Here is an 18,905-nt window from a genome sequence, read left to right on the forward strand (position 1 = left end):
CCCTTAATAGATGTTGGATGCAGATTCATTTTCTCAGGCTCTTTGTGCATAATACGTGACCCAATATTGGCCAGTGGAGACTTAACAGGACACTGGTGGGGCTTCTTTAAAGTTTCCTTCTTAATAAAAAGAGACACACAGGATGGTTTAGCTCTGTCAGAGCTGGCCCCTCTCATCCCCTACACACACAAACTTGCCTTCTTCCTGCCTTTGTAAATGGGTGAAAATGTGATGATAGGAGCTCTGGCAGCCATACTGTGACCTTGAGGGGGCAATACTAAGAACCAGCTGATAAGCTGATCAGGGAGCAGCAGGACAAAAAGAGCTTAAGTCCTTGGAAAAATAGAAGAACTCCTGAGCCAATCCTAAAACTGCCGCACCTCAGGCTTCCTAGTGTATGAGATAATATCCCCTCTTGTTTAAAGTCTTGTAAGTGAACATTCTGTTACTCGGCCCTAATACAAGGTAGAATTTGAGTGCCAAAGAGACAGATCCTACTTGTGAAATTCCAAGACCCATAGTAAATATATGAAGAATATTTTCTGGGAATGCATGTATTCTTCCCCAAAGCCCTGACAGTACAAAACGTACAGTCCTGCTTATGTCACTTAAGTATGAAATTAACTGTAACACAACTAGCCCATCTTTTCCAGTGCAATTCCCAAATGCTGTTCCCCACTTCTGTGCATCTGTGTGAGAGTTGGTGCATGCTCTCAGGACACACTCATCAAAGTGCACAAACACCTCTGATGCTTTTACTCACAGTTCAGAGCTCTGACGTAGATTAATGGGATGGTAGTCTCAATAAAAAAGACTGCCAAATACAGTCAAACCACAGCGTGTGCAATTTAATTACAGGGGTCCAGGATCCTGGCTGCCTTCTCTCCATTGTCCTGTACCACCATCTGCCAAAAATTTGTAAGGAAAATATTCCAGAGAAACTTGTTTTTGTCAGCTTGGTAAGTGACCCCTCAAAAAGGTTTAAGCACCTGTGAATACAAATAATTGCTTTCCAGGTCAGAAATACCCATCTTTTCTCAGAAACCAGGCTGACATGCTCCAGACAGTTTCTGAGTTCGTGCCCCCTCCCCGTAGCTGAGTCCCCCACTGCAGCCACGGGGATAAGGCACCATCAGAATGCCACCTGCCTTGGCTTCACTGCCTGAGAAAAGTAGAGATTTCATTAAGCAATGGCTCCGTGACAGATGGAGATGATATCATATATATATATATGACAACAGGCTGGATTTTAGACATCTGCGGTGTTTACAGCCATGAGCATTATCAAAATAGAATAGCAGTATCAGTACCAGAATAGTGGGAAAACGAAGCACAGCCGACCCCAGGCCATTTCTATGCTAAACAGCTGACAGTCACCCCCTGATGTTCAGATGTGTGTCTCCTCCAACAGGGAGTCAAAAATAACACTCTCACTTCTTCCTGAGTGACAAGAGCAGGCATTCCGTGGGAGGGGCCTTGCTGCTCAGCCTAGAGAAGCTCAACATAAAACAAATCACATGTGCATTTGATCCAGTGAGATTTCCACCAATTCAGAACTTGTTCCCAAACTTTCGGAGGCAGCTCATGGCAATGAGCTCTCTGGGCTCCCCTTCCCCTCCAGCTGTGCCGTCATGCTGAGTGGACCACATCTAACGCTGCTGATGGAGGGGCAGTTCCTGGAGCTGGGCTGTGGTTTGACTCTGTGGCTACAGAACCAGACAGCATATCAGAATCCCTCCTCCCGACCTCAGGTACCTCCTCTCTTTTCCTCTTTGGGGGTGAAACTGATGGGTTTTGCATAAGCTTTCAGAGCTGCCCTAGGAAGATTCTCAACTCAGGGGAGTCAGAGATTTTCTTTAATTTGCATCCTTGAAAACCACCCAGCCCTTCCTGCAGCCGAAGCATTTTGTGAATGCACAGGAGCGGCGCTGAGTCATCTGCTGCCCTCGGGGCCACAGCTGTGCCACCGTGGCTCGTGGCTGCCTGCCCAGGGCAATGATGGGTGGCCCCTATGACACTTGGTTGGAGCCACAGGGCCCCTGGGGCAGAGGATCAAGCCCTGCCCAGAAATCTCACCAACAAATGGTGCTGTTGTAGCGTTATACCTGCTTGCTTTCCCCACCTGGAAAACACAGGTAACGACACCTGTCATACCTGCCTGAGGGGTCTTGCAAAACCAAATGGAGTGAAGTGGGTGAAGCACGGGAGGGTGTTAGAGGCGCCTCACGCTGTGAGTCGACATCCCCCACCTCCACCAGGTCCTCCCACTGTGGTCAGGCCCCTGGATTGTGTGATGTGTCCACATGGAAGACAGAGCCCAGCTCAGTCATGTGGCAGCCACACCAGGATGGGACACAGGCAGGTGGGACCCAGGAGGGAGCGGTGGTGATCACTGTGTGATTGTGACATTGTCCAGGGCGCGAATCTTCTCCTGGCTCCTCTACAACTTGTGGCATGCGGTCAACACGTCAAGCTACTATGCCGCCTCCTGCCCCTCTCACTTGGGCCTTTTCCCTGTCCCAGTAGGACAGCGCCAGCAGAGCCCATGACTTCTCCACTCCCAGTAATGGGATCCCCAGGGTCCAGTAAGGCTGGGAACAGGATCTCAGTTACATAGTTAGAGTGCCTGCTCCAGGACAGACAGTCCCAGTGGTCCTCTCCCCTCCCCCGGCTCCAGGCTGCTCGGGCTCCAGCTCCCCCTCTGCCCGGTCCATTCTCAGCTGGCTGGCTGCCGTACTTCCTATTCACTGGTAAAATGGACACTACCAAGAAAACAGAGACACAGATAGAGAAATGCCTGCATGGTAAATGCTCAACTGATATTTGTCCAATGAAAGAAAAATTAGAAGCATTGTATCATAAGGAAAATATGGTTTTTCAAAAAATTTTTCAGAAAAGGGGATATGTATGATTCAAAAAATTATATTCCGCTCATGAGTCACGGGTTGTGCAGTCCCTGATCTGAACTAACTCCCTCCTCTTCTAGATGATGAAACAAAGCTCAGGGAGTCGTGGGAACTGCCCCTGACACACAGCAAGCTGGCCACAGCACTCAGACACAGCTTCTGCCACGCTGCGGGGATGAGAGGACCTTGTCATGAAGCTCCAGTGTGAGGCAGAGCACACGTTCAAGGCCAGAGCTGGCTCTGAGATCCCCCGAATAAAAGGCTCAGTGTTGTTCTGGTTATTTACTGACAGATGCTGTCATTAGAGAAAAACACTGGAACCGCTGTTGTGCTCACCATTAAATGCCTCTTTACGGGAGAAGCCCCTGAATGGTGAGGGGGTGCACAATTTATAGAGCCCTCAATCCCACGAACTGAAAACAGGGCTGGTGGAGTTGGGGGGACGTGAAAAGACGTGTGTTTTCTCAAGACTAGGTCGCATTTTTCAAAAGCCACAGGAGGAATAAATGTCCCCAGTCCACATGTGAGATGATGTTTGCCTCCTAGAACATTGGGTCATGTACCTGCTACTAAATGCAGTTCAGTGGCCGAGGTGTGGCAGATCCACCCATTCACAGGGCACCACCCCCATCGGAGCCGTGGGCTTCTTGGAGTCGCTCCCAGCTGCGGGCTCCAGGAGCCCTGAGCTGCTGTCACTCAGCCGAAGCTGCCATTGTCCTCTGACTGCCCATCTGTGGTGCAGGCCACCCTCAGCTCCACTCATGGTGGGGGACAGAGCAGGAGGGAGATTTCTCCCCAGAGGGCCACAAGGTCTTCCTGGGTGGGACCTGCCTGGGCCATGCTGAATACCCAGCCGGAAGCTGATGCATCTCATCCTGCAGGATGTGAGCGAGGGTGAGAGAGCCAACCTCCAGGAGGGATGTGAGCAAGGGTCTAAGGGTGTCATCTGGGAAGGCCTCTCTGCCTCTGCATCTCTCCACCTCTCTCTCTCGTGTTATGTCTCTCTCTCTGTCTCTGCCTTTCTGCCTCTGCCTCCGTCTCTGTCTCTGTCTGTCTCTCCAACTGAAAGCACCAACGCAGCAGCCCCCAGCCAAGGGCTTTGGGAGAATCCACCGAGGGGACGGATCGCCCACCACCCCTTGGCAGACCACTCGTCTTAGCCCCAGAGCGCCACATCAGCCTCCACGTGTCCAGCATGTCCTGACTCTGTGCTTCCACTCCCTCCATCCCATGTGTGGGGAGGGTGCTGGCGGGGCCTCTGTGTCAGCTGGGTCCTTTGGAAGTGGAGACTGAGGGAAAGGGGGGCACAAGCCATTTAAGGGGGACAGCTGGTGACAGATAAAGGGAGAGGAAGCAGTGTCAGGAGGAGAGCCTCAGACCTGGAGCAGATGTAGGGGGGAGACGGACAGCGTCCCAGCAGCTTTCCTCTGAGAGTGCACTGGCCGTGCCACTGGCCCCGCCTCCTGCCGCAACCCCTGCCTCAGCCACTTTCATCCGTGACTTATGAGTGGAATTAGTAGAAAGCTATCAGGCATGGCTGTGCCTCCAGTACTGTGCTCAACAGCAGCTGTTTCCCAGAATGATTACGGGAGGTGGCAGCCCAGGAAGCCGGTCACCAGCACTGGATCGCCAGTGCCAACAAGCCCACCACCAACAGGAGGAGGAGAGGACAGAGGACACACGTCCGGGGCTGGCCCAGCTTCCAACCCCCATGCCTCAGTGTCCTCCGTCGGGAAGTGGAGGAGGCAATCCATTCCCCGCCTCAGCTGGTCCTGTAAGACACGGACATCCTGGGAAACTGGGCTGGCATACAGAGGCGATATTTCCCATTGTACACAGCCCATGGGGCTCCCAGGTGACGGGCTGGGTAACTGTTTGCTTGGTCTTTAATGCTTTTTACCTGGACCTAGTTTGGAGGCCCCAGTTACAGGAGGGTCTGTTCCCCTTGAGCAGTTTATTAGTCACACCCTCTACCACTTCCCCTGTGTGTTTCCAAGCCACAGTGCACCCCCATAAGCTCCCTGGGCCCAAACACTAAGTCACTGGAGGCAGCCCTAGTTCCCAAGAGCACACAAAACTATTCAAATTGCCAACCCACAGGGAGCCCAGGAAACCTAGTAACCCACCCCTATGGGCTTATATGAGGGGGACACATAAGGGTTCACTGCCCCCCATGCTACACAGGTGCATACACACACACACACACACATACACACACACAGGCACTGGCAACAGGAGACAGAAGCCAAGGGCTTTCTTCCACCAGTGATATCAGCGGGGCTAGGAAAGCTCACATAGGCTTGGGCCCCACATTCTTCACTATCCTCTTGGACTTTATAATGTTACCTCCCAAGGAATGTGCACATCCAGTGACAGAGCCTCAAGGAGGGACTGAGCAAAACAGTCTTTCATCTGTTTGCTCTGAAAACTCCTGTCCAGATTTCCCAGACTGTGCTGGGAAGGATGCTCCCAAATACTGCATTCTATGAATTATGTATATCAGACCTTTTGTGATGCAAAAGCATTTGCTTTTCCAAACGCGGGCTTTGAAAATATACCACATATTTAGAAATTTCATGTTGACTTTGTTTATATTAAGTAAAGAAATTTGAGCGAAACAATTGAAATGGCCGGGTCCTCTTTTTAAATCAGAGAAGCCAGAGTAAGGCCACAGTATGGCCAAGTATGGATGAGCTGCAAAGAGGGCCTGGGATCCAGGGAAATCTGAAATTTTGAAAGAATTCTGTGCACTTGTGTGTGTGTATTGGAGCAAGAGTCCTCTGATTTAATTAGATTATCAAAGTAGCAGGGAGCTCAGAACAAAAGATGTGCAGACGGCGAGGAAGGGGGCACAGAGCGGCGGGGAGGCGGGGGACTAAGATGCACCGGGCTGGGATACACAGCTCCTCGGATGCTGTGGCCCAAGAGGCCCAGGTGGCCCAGGTGTACTCCCAGCCGCCGGCTCTAGAGGGCGCATCCGCGCCTACCCGGACTTTCGCGGGTGTCTGGCCTCCGAGCCACCAGTAGGGGGCGAGCTGACAGGACGACGGATGCGACCATACATGGAGCTCGGCACCTGTCCCTTGGGGAGGGAAGCCCCTCCCTGGGGAGGGGTCTGGGCTGGAAGGTGGTTTTCCTGGTGTGCCAAGGAAGAGACCCCCCTCCTTACAGATCTTGAGTGTTCTAGTTCCTGTGATATATGCAGAAATCACCTATCAGGATGTTTTGGAGGCAGGTGTCCCTGAATTTGATTCTCAGCTCTCCTTTCACTGTGTGGTCTTGGACAAGGAATTCGCCTCTCTGAGCTTCAGTTGCCTCCACACTGAAACGGGGAAATGGGCGTGCCCAGATCATCGGGTGGAATGGGAATTAACTGAGATCCTGCAGGTAGCCCACAAATCACCTGGTATACACACGCGCACACACACGAGAATCTGCGAGCAGATTCTGCTCATGAAGAGAAATGTGCACTTTCCGTTAAGCCACATAATGACTTTGCATGGCTAATCAGCCTGAACCCTATTCTATTATTTGTTAGTGATTAGCTCTGAGTGTTAATCTAATTTTCCAGGTCTAGAATTAGACTTTAGCCCTGGGCTTAGCAGTTATATGCTGCTCCAACAACCCTCCTGCTATGGTAGAAGGATTTCTTCCACTGAGCCTCCAGGACACGAGGAGCCCAAGCCACAGGTGACGAGGGAAATCTCATCCCCCGCCAGCCTCAGGTGATTACAGATGTCATCACAGCCTGAGGAGTATTTACCCAGCAGAATGAAACAGTGTGTGGATTCCCCACCCACCCAAAAGCTTAACTGTCATTTAAATAGGACATGATGTTTAGAATATTAATTTCAATATCTTCTAGCATCTTAGAATTATAAATCTAAAGATCACTCAGATTATATTTGCATGTGTAAAGAATCCATCATTATTGTTTCTCTGTGGCAGAAATGGCATCGGTTTGACTTCTGAATCTGAACATCCGGTTAACAGGAAAGCAATGATACGTGTTTCTGCATGGAAGCCTGCTCAGTGTTGGGGAAATATACAACACAGAACGGAAAGGCACTGGGCAAGGTGGGAACGTCACATCCGTCACCCGTGATGCACCTGGGTCTCTGTGTGGTCTTACTTCACTTTTTCTGCTGCCGTGTCTGTCAACAGAAATAAAAGCCACTTCAGAATTCCCCAAAGTTCAATGCCAATCACAGCAGGGACATGAGAGGTTATTGCCTACTGCAAAATTCTCAGGCCAGAATCACTGTGCTGGTTCCCCGAATCACTTTGATTGGGCCCTTGTATTAGCAATAGTGTTTGTGCTCACATCCACAACATGATAGTTACTGCAGCAGCTGTGAGTCCTGCTTACCAAATATTTCCAGGTTACTCATCAGCCAGAAGCATGATAGGATTGTGAGTCTCGACCTCCTCACTTTGGGTGTGGCCAGGTGACTAGCCCCATGAGCCCAGTGGGTTTGGGAGCAGAAGAGGCATGTACCATAAGGAAGGGAATCCATGGTGGCAGGTGAAGACACAACTGCATATGTCACCTGCCACCTTCCAGTATGGTCCAAGCCACTGTGGCTACCAGACCCTGGATGATCAGGGGGCCCTTCCTCAGCGTTCCCCCTCTGGTGTAGTGCTGGTCATCCTGCCGTATCTCAGATGCATCAAACACGCTCCCCACTGGAGGCCTTCGCAATTGTCTCATTGTCATCATTGTCATTGTCACCTCACAGACCAAGACAGAAGGCACCATGGGAACCAGTGAGGCAGAAACAAAGATGTGAGGAACAGTCCCTTCCATCGAGTTCATAAGCAAAGGTGCCAGGAGTAATGAATGCTCAATTACCAGGAAGCTAGTACAATTTGATTTTGTACATTCAGACAAAACAGGTGTGAACCTCACCTGTGTGTTAGCATGCAGATGTATTGATGAGCTCATTGAGAGAAAAACCAGTGTGTGATAGCAGCAAGGATGTGCCCACTGCAGCCTGACAGGAAACCCAAAGACAGATAATACATATATTACAGAGGAGATGGAAACATTACACAGAATATAACATTTAATACTGTAGTATTAAATGTAGAGTGAGGCAGTAATTCTAAATTCACTGTGTGGTTCAATTCACTTTGTGATTCACTCCATTTTGATGCTAAACATGCCATATGAAGAATTAATGAGACTGCAAATTCCTACAAATGTTTTACCCTGATATTCTGGGGTAATGACTATGTTTTTTTCTTTCAAAAATCACTGGGTAATTTATTGTGGACTTCCCTTTTTAAACAGAATTTCCTGTTTGTGAAAGCTAATATTAAAGCTAATGGCTTGGGTTTCTTGTTTGTTTCTTCATTTACTGCAGCTGGCCCAGAAGAGGTGTCCAGCAGGGTGACAAGGGAGACAGTCTGGGGAAGAGAAAATGGGACAGTGGTCTTTTTATAGACTAACCGAAACACAAAACATAGAGGTGAACCTCGCTTTACAAAATAAAGGTGTTCCCCAACGCAATGTGTCAGGGAAATTACCAAAATGGGCCACATTTTCTGGCAGATATCACTGCAACTTTCAAATTTTATTTTCATGTCTCCTTGGCCTTCAATTGGTAGAGGTTTCTGACAAGTCAGCCTCAAGTGTCTCTTCTCCCCAGGCTTTAAGAAGTTTACTTTGCACAGTCAGATCTGCACACAGGAACGCCTTGGTGAGGTTGCAAGGTGAGACTCTGCACCGCGTTCTCCATTCTCCAGGATGCTTTGCAATGCATTTTCCTGGAACTAGAGATGGCACCGTGCACACGGGGTGTAGGATTTTGGCTGCCTGGGCTCACATCCCAGGTCTGCTGTTTTGATTTCATGTCTAAACCTCAAATTTCTCAGCTGCAAAGTGGGAAAGTTAAAAGGATCTATATTCGTGAGAATCTGGACATCCTGTAGACTGCCTGGGCAGTAGCTGTGTCCACCCTCCACGAGCCAGCTGCCTTGGACAGAGGGCTGCAAAATGCTTAGATAACATAGGAGTACACATAAGCACTTTGCTCTCAAAATGTTAATTTTCCCTGTCCCCAGCCCCCGCATCAAATTTAAAACAAAAGGCATAAAATAATATGTCTATAAATTACTTTCATTAAATATGATGTTTTTCTACTGGATTTGGGCAGAAGAGGGAGGAAATAAATCTAGTCATTTAAATGCTCAGTTTTTCATCACTGCTTATTCCTCAGGCTTCTGCCCAGAGACCTGTATTTGGAGCAGCAAGACATAAAACCATTTGATAAAAGCTCAGATTTAAACTACTCTAATATTGTATATCAACTCAATTCCAATAAAAAGTAAGCTGCTCTAATTCATGTCTGTTGTGTGTATTTGCTCTTCCTCTGTCCCTGAACTTTCTCTCAGTGCACAGAGCCACCAGCCAATTATTTGCAATTTCTAATCTCTTCAGTAAACGGCCTTTGATAGAAGAGTCCTTTTTCTCCTATTTGGCTACACCTTCTGAGGCATACTTTTACACGTACTTCGGAAATTTCTTCTCTATCCCCAAGTGGTTAATTTTCCATGGAGTTTCATCACATGCTGTTGGTATAATTCAGGCTGCATTTTAATTTTCTACTGAGGTTTTAAATTTTCACTTTCAGACTGCATTTTCTGGCTACAGAGATGCTAGCTCAATTTGGAGAGCTTAATTGGGATGCTGAGTGCTTTGTTTATCTGATTTTCTCTTGATAGCTTGCACGTTTCCTAACTTTCTCCTTGCACTTAACTTAGCTGCACAGGTCAGTTCTGCAAAGCAGCTTTGTGTAATGGTCCAGCTGGTCTCCATTTCCTGATTCCCTCTGCAAGTTCGATTCCAGTACCTTCTTGGACAGCTGGCAAAATCTTCCATTGTCAGGGTCCCATCAGAGCTGAGCTGACCCTAACCCCTATGTGCAAGAGAGTTGTCAAGCATTGTTTTCTATTCAATCAGATCTTTTTCTCTTCCCCTCCCTCCTCTGCTTCCTGAGAGAGCAGGCTGCACTTCTTGAAGGTCAGTCTTTTCCCTGCTGGTGTTATCAATCATTGCAGTTCACCTAAGAGAGCTTGGAGACTTTTTTTTTTACTTCGATCACTTTTGTAATTGGAGGGCATTTCTTTATAGAGACAATAGTATCCTTGAACAGTATATGAGCCATATACTGTTAGAATGAGAGGTTAGTGGGCTCCTCTTCTAGTTCTTTTATCCTCAAAGAAATGGACTTGTTCAGGTTAGTACTTGATGCCAAATTGTCTCTAAACTATTCAGGAATAGCCTCCACCAAAGGCACCTGAGGTCCCCATAAACTGTGTAGCCCAGCTAGCTTACATGAAATGTATGATACAGTATTTTAAATTTGTGCAGGAAATCTTGGCACTATCATTTTTTTCCCTCCTTGAAGTAATTTGTGTATTTATCAGAAAAGCAATCAGAAGCATTTGCCACCATCTCCCAAGGAAACCACAACCTGAACCTCCAGACGATACCATCCAAGCGCTACCCAGCTTCTCCGGGACCAGTTGGCATTGATAGGGCATGGTGGTCAGCACTGAAGGGCCCTGCAGATCTGCCTCTGCCTGCCAGGCCCCTGCCGAGCCACAGGAGGCCACACGGAACCCAAACAAGAGCCTGGCCACCGGGTAAGACCATCAGTGGGGCCCATGGGGTGCCAGGTGCAATGAAGAGGTACAGTCTGACCCTTTCTTTCATGGCACCTGGACAGATAAAGGAAGCATTTGTATAGCATAAGGTGGAAATGCATGAGGATGCTTGAAGCCAGAGGTGACATACTGTGGCTCTGGCTACTCCAGACCTAGGAGGTCCCACAGAAAACCAAGAGGGCAAAAGTAAAGCGGGCCCACCCATTCCCTATATGTGTGGTTCAGGCATCAGCGTGGGACCCTCTGAGACAGAAGGGCATGTGCTGGGTCACCCTCTGCTGCTCTTCCCTTCCTTCCCTTAAACTCTCCCTCTAGCAGCCCCGTCCTGATCCTGCCCACAGAGGTCACAGAAACACCCCAACCCGGCAAGACTTCCTGCCGAGTTTTCTTTCTTCTTCTCAGGGCAGGGGGGACCCTCAAGCGCAGACAGAAGCAAAAAGGGCCTTACCCAGGATATTTGGGTTCTACTTGCTCTGTTTTTGGAGATACTTTATTTTTTCCATGACATCACTTAAGGATAATTTACATACAACGAAATGGACAGGTCTTCAGTGTACAGTTCTGGGAGCTTTTTACAGAGGCCTCTATCAGTGTGCTCAGTCCCTGAACAAGGTCAAGGGCATTCCCATCACCCAAGTCAGCACACTTTCCATTCACACACACCCCCAGCAAAGGTAGACATGTCTCTGCTTTCTGTTCCCAGAGGTGTTTTTTGTCCTATTCTGGAATTTCATACAAATGGAATCATCTAGTATGTCCTTGCACATTTCACTTTTTTCATTTCACCAAAAGAAATGCATAGACTGCTTTTCATAAATCTGCATGTTGTGCCAACAAAGCGCATGGCCCAAGTCAGCAGCCTACTGGGTTTTAGTTCTGAGTAATGTCCCACTGTCGGAAAGACTATTGCTCACCCACCCTCCTGTTTGGGTTGTTTCCATTTTTTGTCTGTTATGAATGAAACTGCTATGACAATTCTTGCTCAGATCTTCATGTGGAATCACACTGTTATTGCTCTTCGATAAATACCAAAGGATGCCACGCTTAGCTAATAGGTTAAACTTGCGTTTCACCAAACCAGAAATGGATAAAATGGTTTCCAAATAGTGATAATATTTTACAGTCCTACCAACAGTGTCTGAAAATTTTAGTTCCTCCACATCTTTGCCAACACTGGGTACTTCAGTCTCGTTTCATATTACCTGTGAGGGGTGGTCTGGGGTAGTGGCTCCCTACCACTGCAGTCTGCACTTCCCTGACAACAAATGGTGGATGACACACTCTTCTCCTGCGTTCACCAGTCATCCTCGGGCAGCTTCTGTCCCAATCTCCTACCCATTTTCGCCTGTGCTGTTTGTCTTTCTACTGAGCTGCAGGGGTGCAAGGGTTTTGTATATTCTGGGCACAAGGCTTTTGCAGCGAGAACGTTTTCTCCCACTCTGCAGACGGCCTGTTTGTTTTCATGATGTCTTTGGAAAAACAGAGGTGTTCAGTTTTGATGGAGTGTAATATATTAATTTTTTGCTTATGTTAAGTGATTTGTGTCTTGGCTAAGAAATCTTTGCTTACCCCAAAATGGAAAGAAAACTACCCTCCTTTTCTTTGAAAAATGGTACAGTTTTTACATTTAGGTCCATGATACTAAGTGTTGATGCTAAGTGTAAGAAGCCAGTCGCAAAAGCAACACACCGTATGATTTGATTTTTAGAAAATGCCCAGAAAGGCAAGACTACACATAGTTCGGTAGATCAGTGGTTTCCTCAGCCTGGTAGGTCGGGGGGAGTGGGGCATGGCCTGGAAATAAGTACAGGGTTTCCCTGAGGCGTGAGGAGCATGTCCTAAAATCGCTTCTGGGGAAGGTGTGAATGTACTGAAAGCTACTGAGTCCTACGCTTTAAATGGGTAAGTTGTGTCGCAGGTGAATTTTGTCTCAATACAGCTGTTATAAACAAACATAAAAGAAAAATAACAGTAGCTGATTTCAGTTTTCTAGTGCGAAAGATGTCTTAAGCATTTGGACCACTGTGTGTCAGATTGGCTCTTATAAAATGGAATTTTCTAACAGCATTTATCTATTTAGCTTGAGCCTGTTTCTTGGGCTGAGCAGCTCTCCCCGCCCCCACCCTTCACTTCTGGATGGGTTTTGTGGCTTGTCCAGGCCCCAAAGCTTTCCTGATCCCAGATATGTATTTTTAAGCACAGCAAGGAATCCGTGAGACAGAAGGGAGGTGGCCGCTCTGCAGTCACCGGGCACCCACCTCCCTGCTGCCTCAGCCTCAGCTCGTGGGTGCGTTGACTTCCTGAAAACACGGACAATGAGAAAACAACGTGGTACCCACGTTTTAAGAGCAGTCACAGAACAGGCCAAGGCAGTGTTCTTCCAAGTGGGCAGGGCAGCCTGTTAGGTCTTTCATAGGTTTTAGGCAAAAATAGGCAAACAATAAATTAAATGAATAAATACTTAAAAAGGGAAAAAAAAACAGAAGGAAAATGAAAGTGGATACCAACCAGGTTAAGAAGCACTTGAAATGGTTCTTGATCGGCAACCTCTCCAAGCCTTCAAGGCATTCAGAAAATCTCCAAGAGACAAGATTAAAAAGCATTTCCCTGCCCTGAATGTGCTCCCAGAATGAATTCTTGGTGCTTTTATTTGTCTGTTTTTATTTTTCCTACTGTCTAATCCGGCCACGTTCCTCAATGGTGACACACCTGGAGACCCGGCATAAAGAGGGTATAGCCATACACACATCCCTACCAGGCCTTGGTGGGCATGTTTTATTTCAAATCCACCTGTTGACCCAAGGACTCCAACACCACTATTTTTCTTTTCTTCTTTTTGTTTAGAACTTACCAGAATTCAGCTGCTTCTGTCCAGGATCCCCACCTCCTGGGTGACTGAGGACACTTTGGGGGAAGAAAGATCTCAGCACCCGGTCCCAAATCCAGAGCCCTGTGTGTGGTTGAAACACCGTAGGTTTGTTTTTAAAATACAAACCAGGTAACCTCTCTTTCCAGCCGGGGCCCCAAGCCCTCCCTGGCAAATCACAGTCTAAAAAACTCCACTCTGCTGGGAGCTCCCCAACCAGCCAGGCCATGAAAGGACCCCCTGCCCCTCGCGTTTCAATTACGTGCGTGGACTTCCTGCCTTCATGTGCTCTGTTCCCTCGACCTGGAATGCTGTTTGGGTTTTATCTGCTCACAAGGACTCCGCACCCCATCACTGTCGCCAGCTTCCGCTCTTCCTGACAGTACCAGGGACCTGCAAGGTGGGGTTCTGTCATCTTTCTGCCAGTTCCATGAACCTGGCAACAAAGTTCATATTTTGGCCCTTCACTGTCGCATTAACCAGGTTGGTGGTTACTTTTGGCTCTTTATTTGGCTAATATGAGTGGAAAATTCCTCTTGACATGAAAAACAATCTAGAGTTTTCCTGCTTTGTTCTCTAATTTCATATTCATGTCCAATAAAGCATATTGGTGGTTTTTATATCTAGAATACTGCAGACTAAGGTTAACATATGTTTTAAAGAGTATGTAATGATCTTCCAACCACTGGTTCATTATTACAAAGAGTCAGATCAAATGTAAAGTGAACAGTATCCTTGGTTCCGTAACTTACTGAAAGGCCTCCTGTGTCTTCTCTGAACACATCTCCCTCACCAGGATGAGGGAAATTCCCAGCTGTCCCTGGAGCCAGGGCTCCCTAGGCCTCTGCAGACCCCCAAAGGTCCTGCCAGCGGGGGGTTTTAGTCCAAGGCATACATATGAGAAGTAATTCTTTGATAAAATTATCATTTTGGCTCTGAAAATATCTGGCTTTAAGTAACTCATTATTTGCAATTGTCTATGATTTGGGGGGAACCCTGTATGCATTCAGAGAAACTCTTGGAAAGAGAAAGCTAGAGTCTCACCCAGGAGTTGTTTTCAAAAGTCATGAAAACATTACGGGCTCTAAATTAACAGTGAATGCCGTTGGCATAATACTGTCCTGCGGGGATTTCAATACATCTGTAGTCATTTGGAATTAGAGAGTTTCTTCTTTTCATTTTAGAGTCTGGATATGGGGTTAGGGTTGCCACGGGGCTGGTGTGGGTCTCCCAAGGTCAGACCTGAATTTCAGATCACTGAAGAAAGGCCAGAAAAGTCACAGCCTCGCTGGGAAAAAGAGAAGGTTAGGACAAGAGCCTCCATTGGTTTTCCAATCCTTCAGTGGAGCAGTGACTCACCTGTACTCCTCAAGCCCTAAGGGGTAGCGTTTCCTGGTTGAGCAGGGAGGAATCTCCGCCAAGGGTTGATCTGATGCATATGGAGGAACAATGGTGAGACTAATGATGCCCCTGCTCTGGCTGGCAGTCCCACCTCTGCTGGCCTTCCCAATGCCCACAGAGAGGGACATTATTCCCCCAGGTGGCAGGCACTACAACCCATAAAATCCAAAGATAAGTTCTGACTCGTACTAAAAAGGGCACTGGAAAGCTCCCAGGTCATAGGTGGCCTTAAGACTGGTAAATAAAGTAAGACTCTGGGGAAATACTAGCTCCCCATATGCTGTATGAAAAGTAATACTTATAAAGGAATGCCAACTTCAATCCCATCCATTGTTCATCTGGCAGGGTTAAAATGAGAATATCTAGATATGTACACAATGTTCAAATTCGTGCAAACTACTTTTAGGGCAAGCACCATTAAAAAATTTTAAATACAAAAATGTCCATTTTCAACAGCATTGCCCCATGATGCACTGTGGCCCCCAGCAGGATTCTCCTTCACGTTCATTCAGTCCAGCCCAGTGTTTCCAGGAAACTCACCCTGTGTTTCTTCACATAGATGAATCTTGCTCCAAAGTGGCCTTGTAGGTGTCCTGGATATGCTGCCTTCTTGCGTTTTGTTTCACCTCATTGTTTAAGGGAGAGGCAAGGGACAGAATGTGTTTACAGCCCAGGCATCCTCTGTTCATAATGTTGTTGCCTTTTGTGTGGGCAGAAGGGGGATTTGTGAAGGCCTCTTTGGGTCTGGAGCACTGCTGATCCCCCACTGGCTAGGAAGCTGCCCCAGAGCCCCTAGTTTGACAGGCAGTTAGGGAGCATGGCTGTCAGCTCAAGGTCACCACCGTTGCCTGAGACAGCCAACCTGGCACTGTCTTGGGAGGCGTTTGCTTTTCTAAAGCTGAATTTTGACAGAGGGTTAGTCATGCATACTTCAGGCAACAGAGCCAGTGGGACTAACAGTCTGCAGAGGGCATGGGTGTGGTGTGATGGGGCCTCTTCCTGGTTAAGATTTGCAGAGGGGTGGAGACCCAATGAATGGAAGTGTATTGATTGTTCTGGAGTTAAATGTAATATATCCCCAAATTAGGACTAAACTGGAATTTCTGGTGCCTAAATTAGTTTTCTGGAGACTCAAAATTCCAGTAGAATTGACTTAACGCTGGATGGCAGGGATACATCTTAACAAAGCTTTTCCTCTCATTAAAATTCAACTTTGTAGGCTTTGAGGTAAAATGGACTTTTCTTGGTTTTCTCTAAGAATTGAGTTTGCACATTTTAACTACAGAAACTCCTGGGCTGCCACTGTCCATGTTCTGGAAAGCACCTTCCTAATGTAGAGAGAGTTAGTCCAACAGGCTGTTTCACCAGAGCACGTCTCTTTCAAATTGGATATTGCTCTCACATTTTAAAAAGTCATTCTTTTCTCTAATTCTCAAGGTCTCAGTTGATAACTGTCCTCAAGACCCAGAAGACAGCTGCTTCTACTCTGGACCTAAAGAGTTCCTAATATTCTCCTTTGAACACCTCTTTGAAGATGAGGTCACTTCCTAACCTACCAATGGACTGTTTTACGGGGGACGGAGAGCTGGAATACAGATTTAAACTGAGAAAACAGATGCTCTTCAGATACACATTACAGATATGCAGCGTTGTAAACTATTGGCCATGAGGAGTCACATGTGGCCTCTCCTGGAGCTCCAATCAGCTGCAGTGCTCACTGTGGGCCTGTCACGGTGTTTTCTAGCCACTTCTTTCTCTCTGGGGTTGGTCACTTCTTTAGTACCTGATTCTCCACTCTTAGCTCCTGCCTTCCATAATTTTGGCGTTTGCTTAAACCCGTGGTGATGGTGGGGCATGCCTAGAATATCAACTGTCATGGGAGTCGGGCAACAGGTATGTTCTTAGAATCCACATTGAATTTTAAACTGACTCCCTCACTGGAAGTTTAAAATTAATTAGGTTCCCAGGGGACGACAAGTGCAGAAAGGAAGTCACTCACTCGGTCTGTGCCAAGAGGAAGCACTCTGGTCTCCCCATCTGCCAGTCTTGGCATCTTTTGGTATGTGCAGTAGTTGTGGTGAGCAATTCATCACACCAGAGCAACTGAGGCAGGAAGAGGTCTGACGCAAATTCGAGTGGAAACCCACCAAACAGAACATTCATTGAAGTGCTGAGTCCTTGGAAAGGTGTGCTGATCAATGCCCAATATGTGACCCTGAAATATTTACGGAATAGAGCATGCTCGTGGGAATGTACATGGATAAAACAGAACCTACAGGGATTAGGACAGGGTAGAAAAGGCATGCTAAGGAAGCATCCCTAAGGGAAGAAACCACATCACAGGGGCAGTGTTCACACTGGCATCGGTGTTACTTCATTCAGTGAGTCAGAGTCCTACAGAGGACGTGAGGGTAAAGTGACAGATTATTTCGGCGCCAACCTTATAATGGCAAATAGAAAGTTGCACATGGTCTTTGGCCAAAGGAAGTAAAGAGGTGTCGGGTTGAAAGTGATTTAAGCAGTGATTTAAGGGAGAATATTTAAATATTTAATATTTAGGGAGATTAAGAAGTGACTTAAGGGAGAATATTTTCAAATGGGTAGAGGAGTGGGAGGGACACGGACCCCAAATTCCAGAGTAACATCCCTCTCAGTCAAGGGCTTTATTGCACTGGGCGTACAGAAATGTATCTAGAGAGATTTCAGTCCTTAAGGTAGAATTAAAAGGTTTCATCTGAACAACTGACAGAGAGCAATAATTCAAACCAGAGTTATAAAGGCATCTTGTGGACCATGAAGATGGTCACTTGTGTGAGTTAATGACAGGAATGCTTTCTTGGACCAGGAAAGTAACTTCCCTACTGGACTCACGCTGCAGTTCCCCTTCTGGAAAGTGATCATGTCCTGCTCATCTTGAGTCATAGAAGACTTTATAAATGCTGCAACCCAGTCAGAATGTTTTTGCACTGTTTTGTATTTTTTTAATTTCTAAAAGCCACCCCCCAAAAAATCGATAACCGATCTAAATCATATAACCGTGAAGAAACTAGTTGGCATTAAAGAGTTCAATATCAAAAATTTGAAATAGTGTTTGCATTTTGAGCACAAAAATCTAAATATAAAGGGGTCCTTCTTTACAAACCTCATTTCAAGCTTTCTTTTTTCCTTCCAGAACCTGACTTCGCCAACCTGCACACATACACACTGAGCCTGTGGTCTCCGAGGTCCGTGGCTCTGTCCCCTTCCTGTGTTCCAGGGAAAAGAGGGGGAAGAGGCTGGTAGCGGGAAACAACCTCCCAGAGCGTCGTGGGTCTGCGCACATGGGAGAGCATCTGGGCTCCTTCGCAGCCTACTACTCCACAGAAACAATTTCACAGGCCAGTTACTATGTGTGCACCCAGTTCCTCAAATGCCTGTAGGGCCCAGAGGAAAACTAAGCTTGGAAGGGAGAATTTGCTATGACATGTCAAGTTACTGCCAGAGAACCATCTTTCTCATCTTGAAAGCAATGGGTGGCACATGCCACAGTGCCAGGCAGTGCACACTCACCAAAAGAGCCCACGGGGACTCAGCCATGCCTCACCGGCCTGTCAGCTGGCGCCTGTGTCAGCCTTCTGAGCAGACTGCACCTGTCTTGGGTTTTTCTTCTGCCTCTAGATCTCTGCCTGTGTTGGGCCCTCAGCACCTCAGGGCCTTGGCCCTAGTCAAGCCGCTGCCCCAAGCACACACATTCATGGGCCATTGACAAATAAAGGGGACAGAGGTTAGGGGCCACTGCCTCCTGTAATCAACACTGAGTCCAAGAGGGTTTGACCCTGGACAGGGACATAAGTGACAGGAGCCCTAGGACATCTGGGAGGAAGTCCCCTGACCTGCAACGAGATGCTTTTCAAAGGTACAAGTTGTTTGCAACTTTTAAGACACATTTTCTTTTGGTTTCCACTTTTTGCTGTATCAAAGGTCTTAAAAATCTCTGGCTAAAAAGAAAAATACATAGTCAAATCATACAGATGCTGAAATTAAAAAAGGAATATGTAGAAAAAATAATGAAACAATTGAGG

General features: G+C 47.2%; 1 long non-coding RNA gene across 1 annotated transcript; it reads left to right on the plus strand.

The window, feature by feature from the left end:
• The first annotated feature begins 1,502 nt into the window (after positions 1–1,502).
• Positions 1,503–3,187, plus strand: LOC130680579 (uncharacterized). The gene is made up of 2 exons (XR_008993599.1): positions 1,503–1,751; positions 2,987–3,187. It is a non-coding gene; the product is annotated as an uncharacterized LOC130680579 (long non-coding RNA).
• Positions 3,188–18,905: the final 15,718 nt, after the last annotated feature.

The sequence above is a fragment of the Manis pentadactyla genome, chromosome 14 (assembly GCF_030020395.1).
Source record: "Manis pentadactyla isolate mManPen7 chromosome 14, mManPen7.hap1, whole genome shotgun sequence".
NCBI lineage: Eukaryota > Metazoa > Chordata > Mammalia > Pholidota > Manidae > Manis > Manis pentadactyla.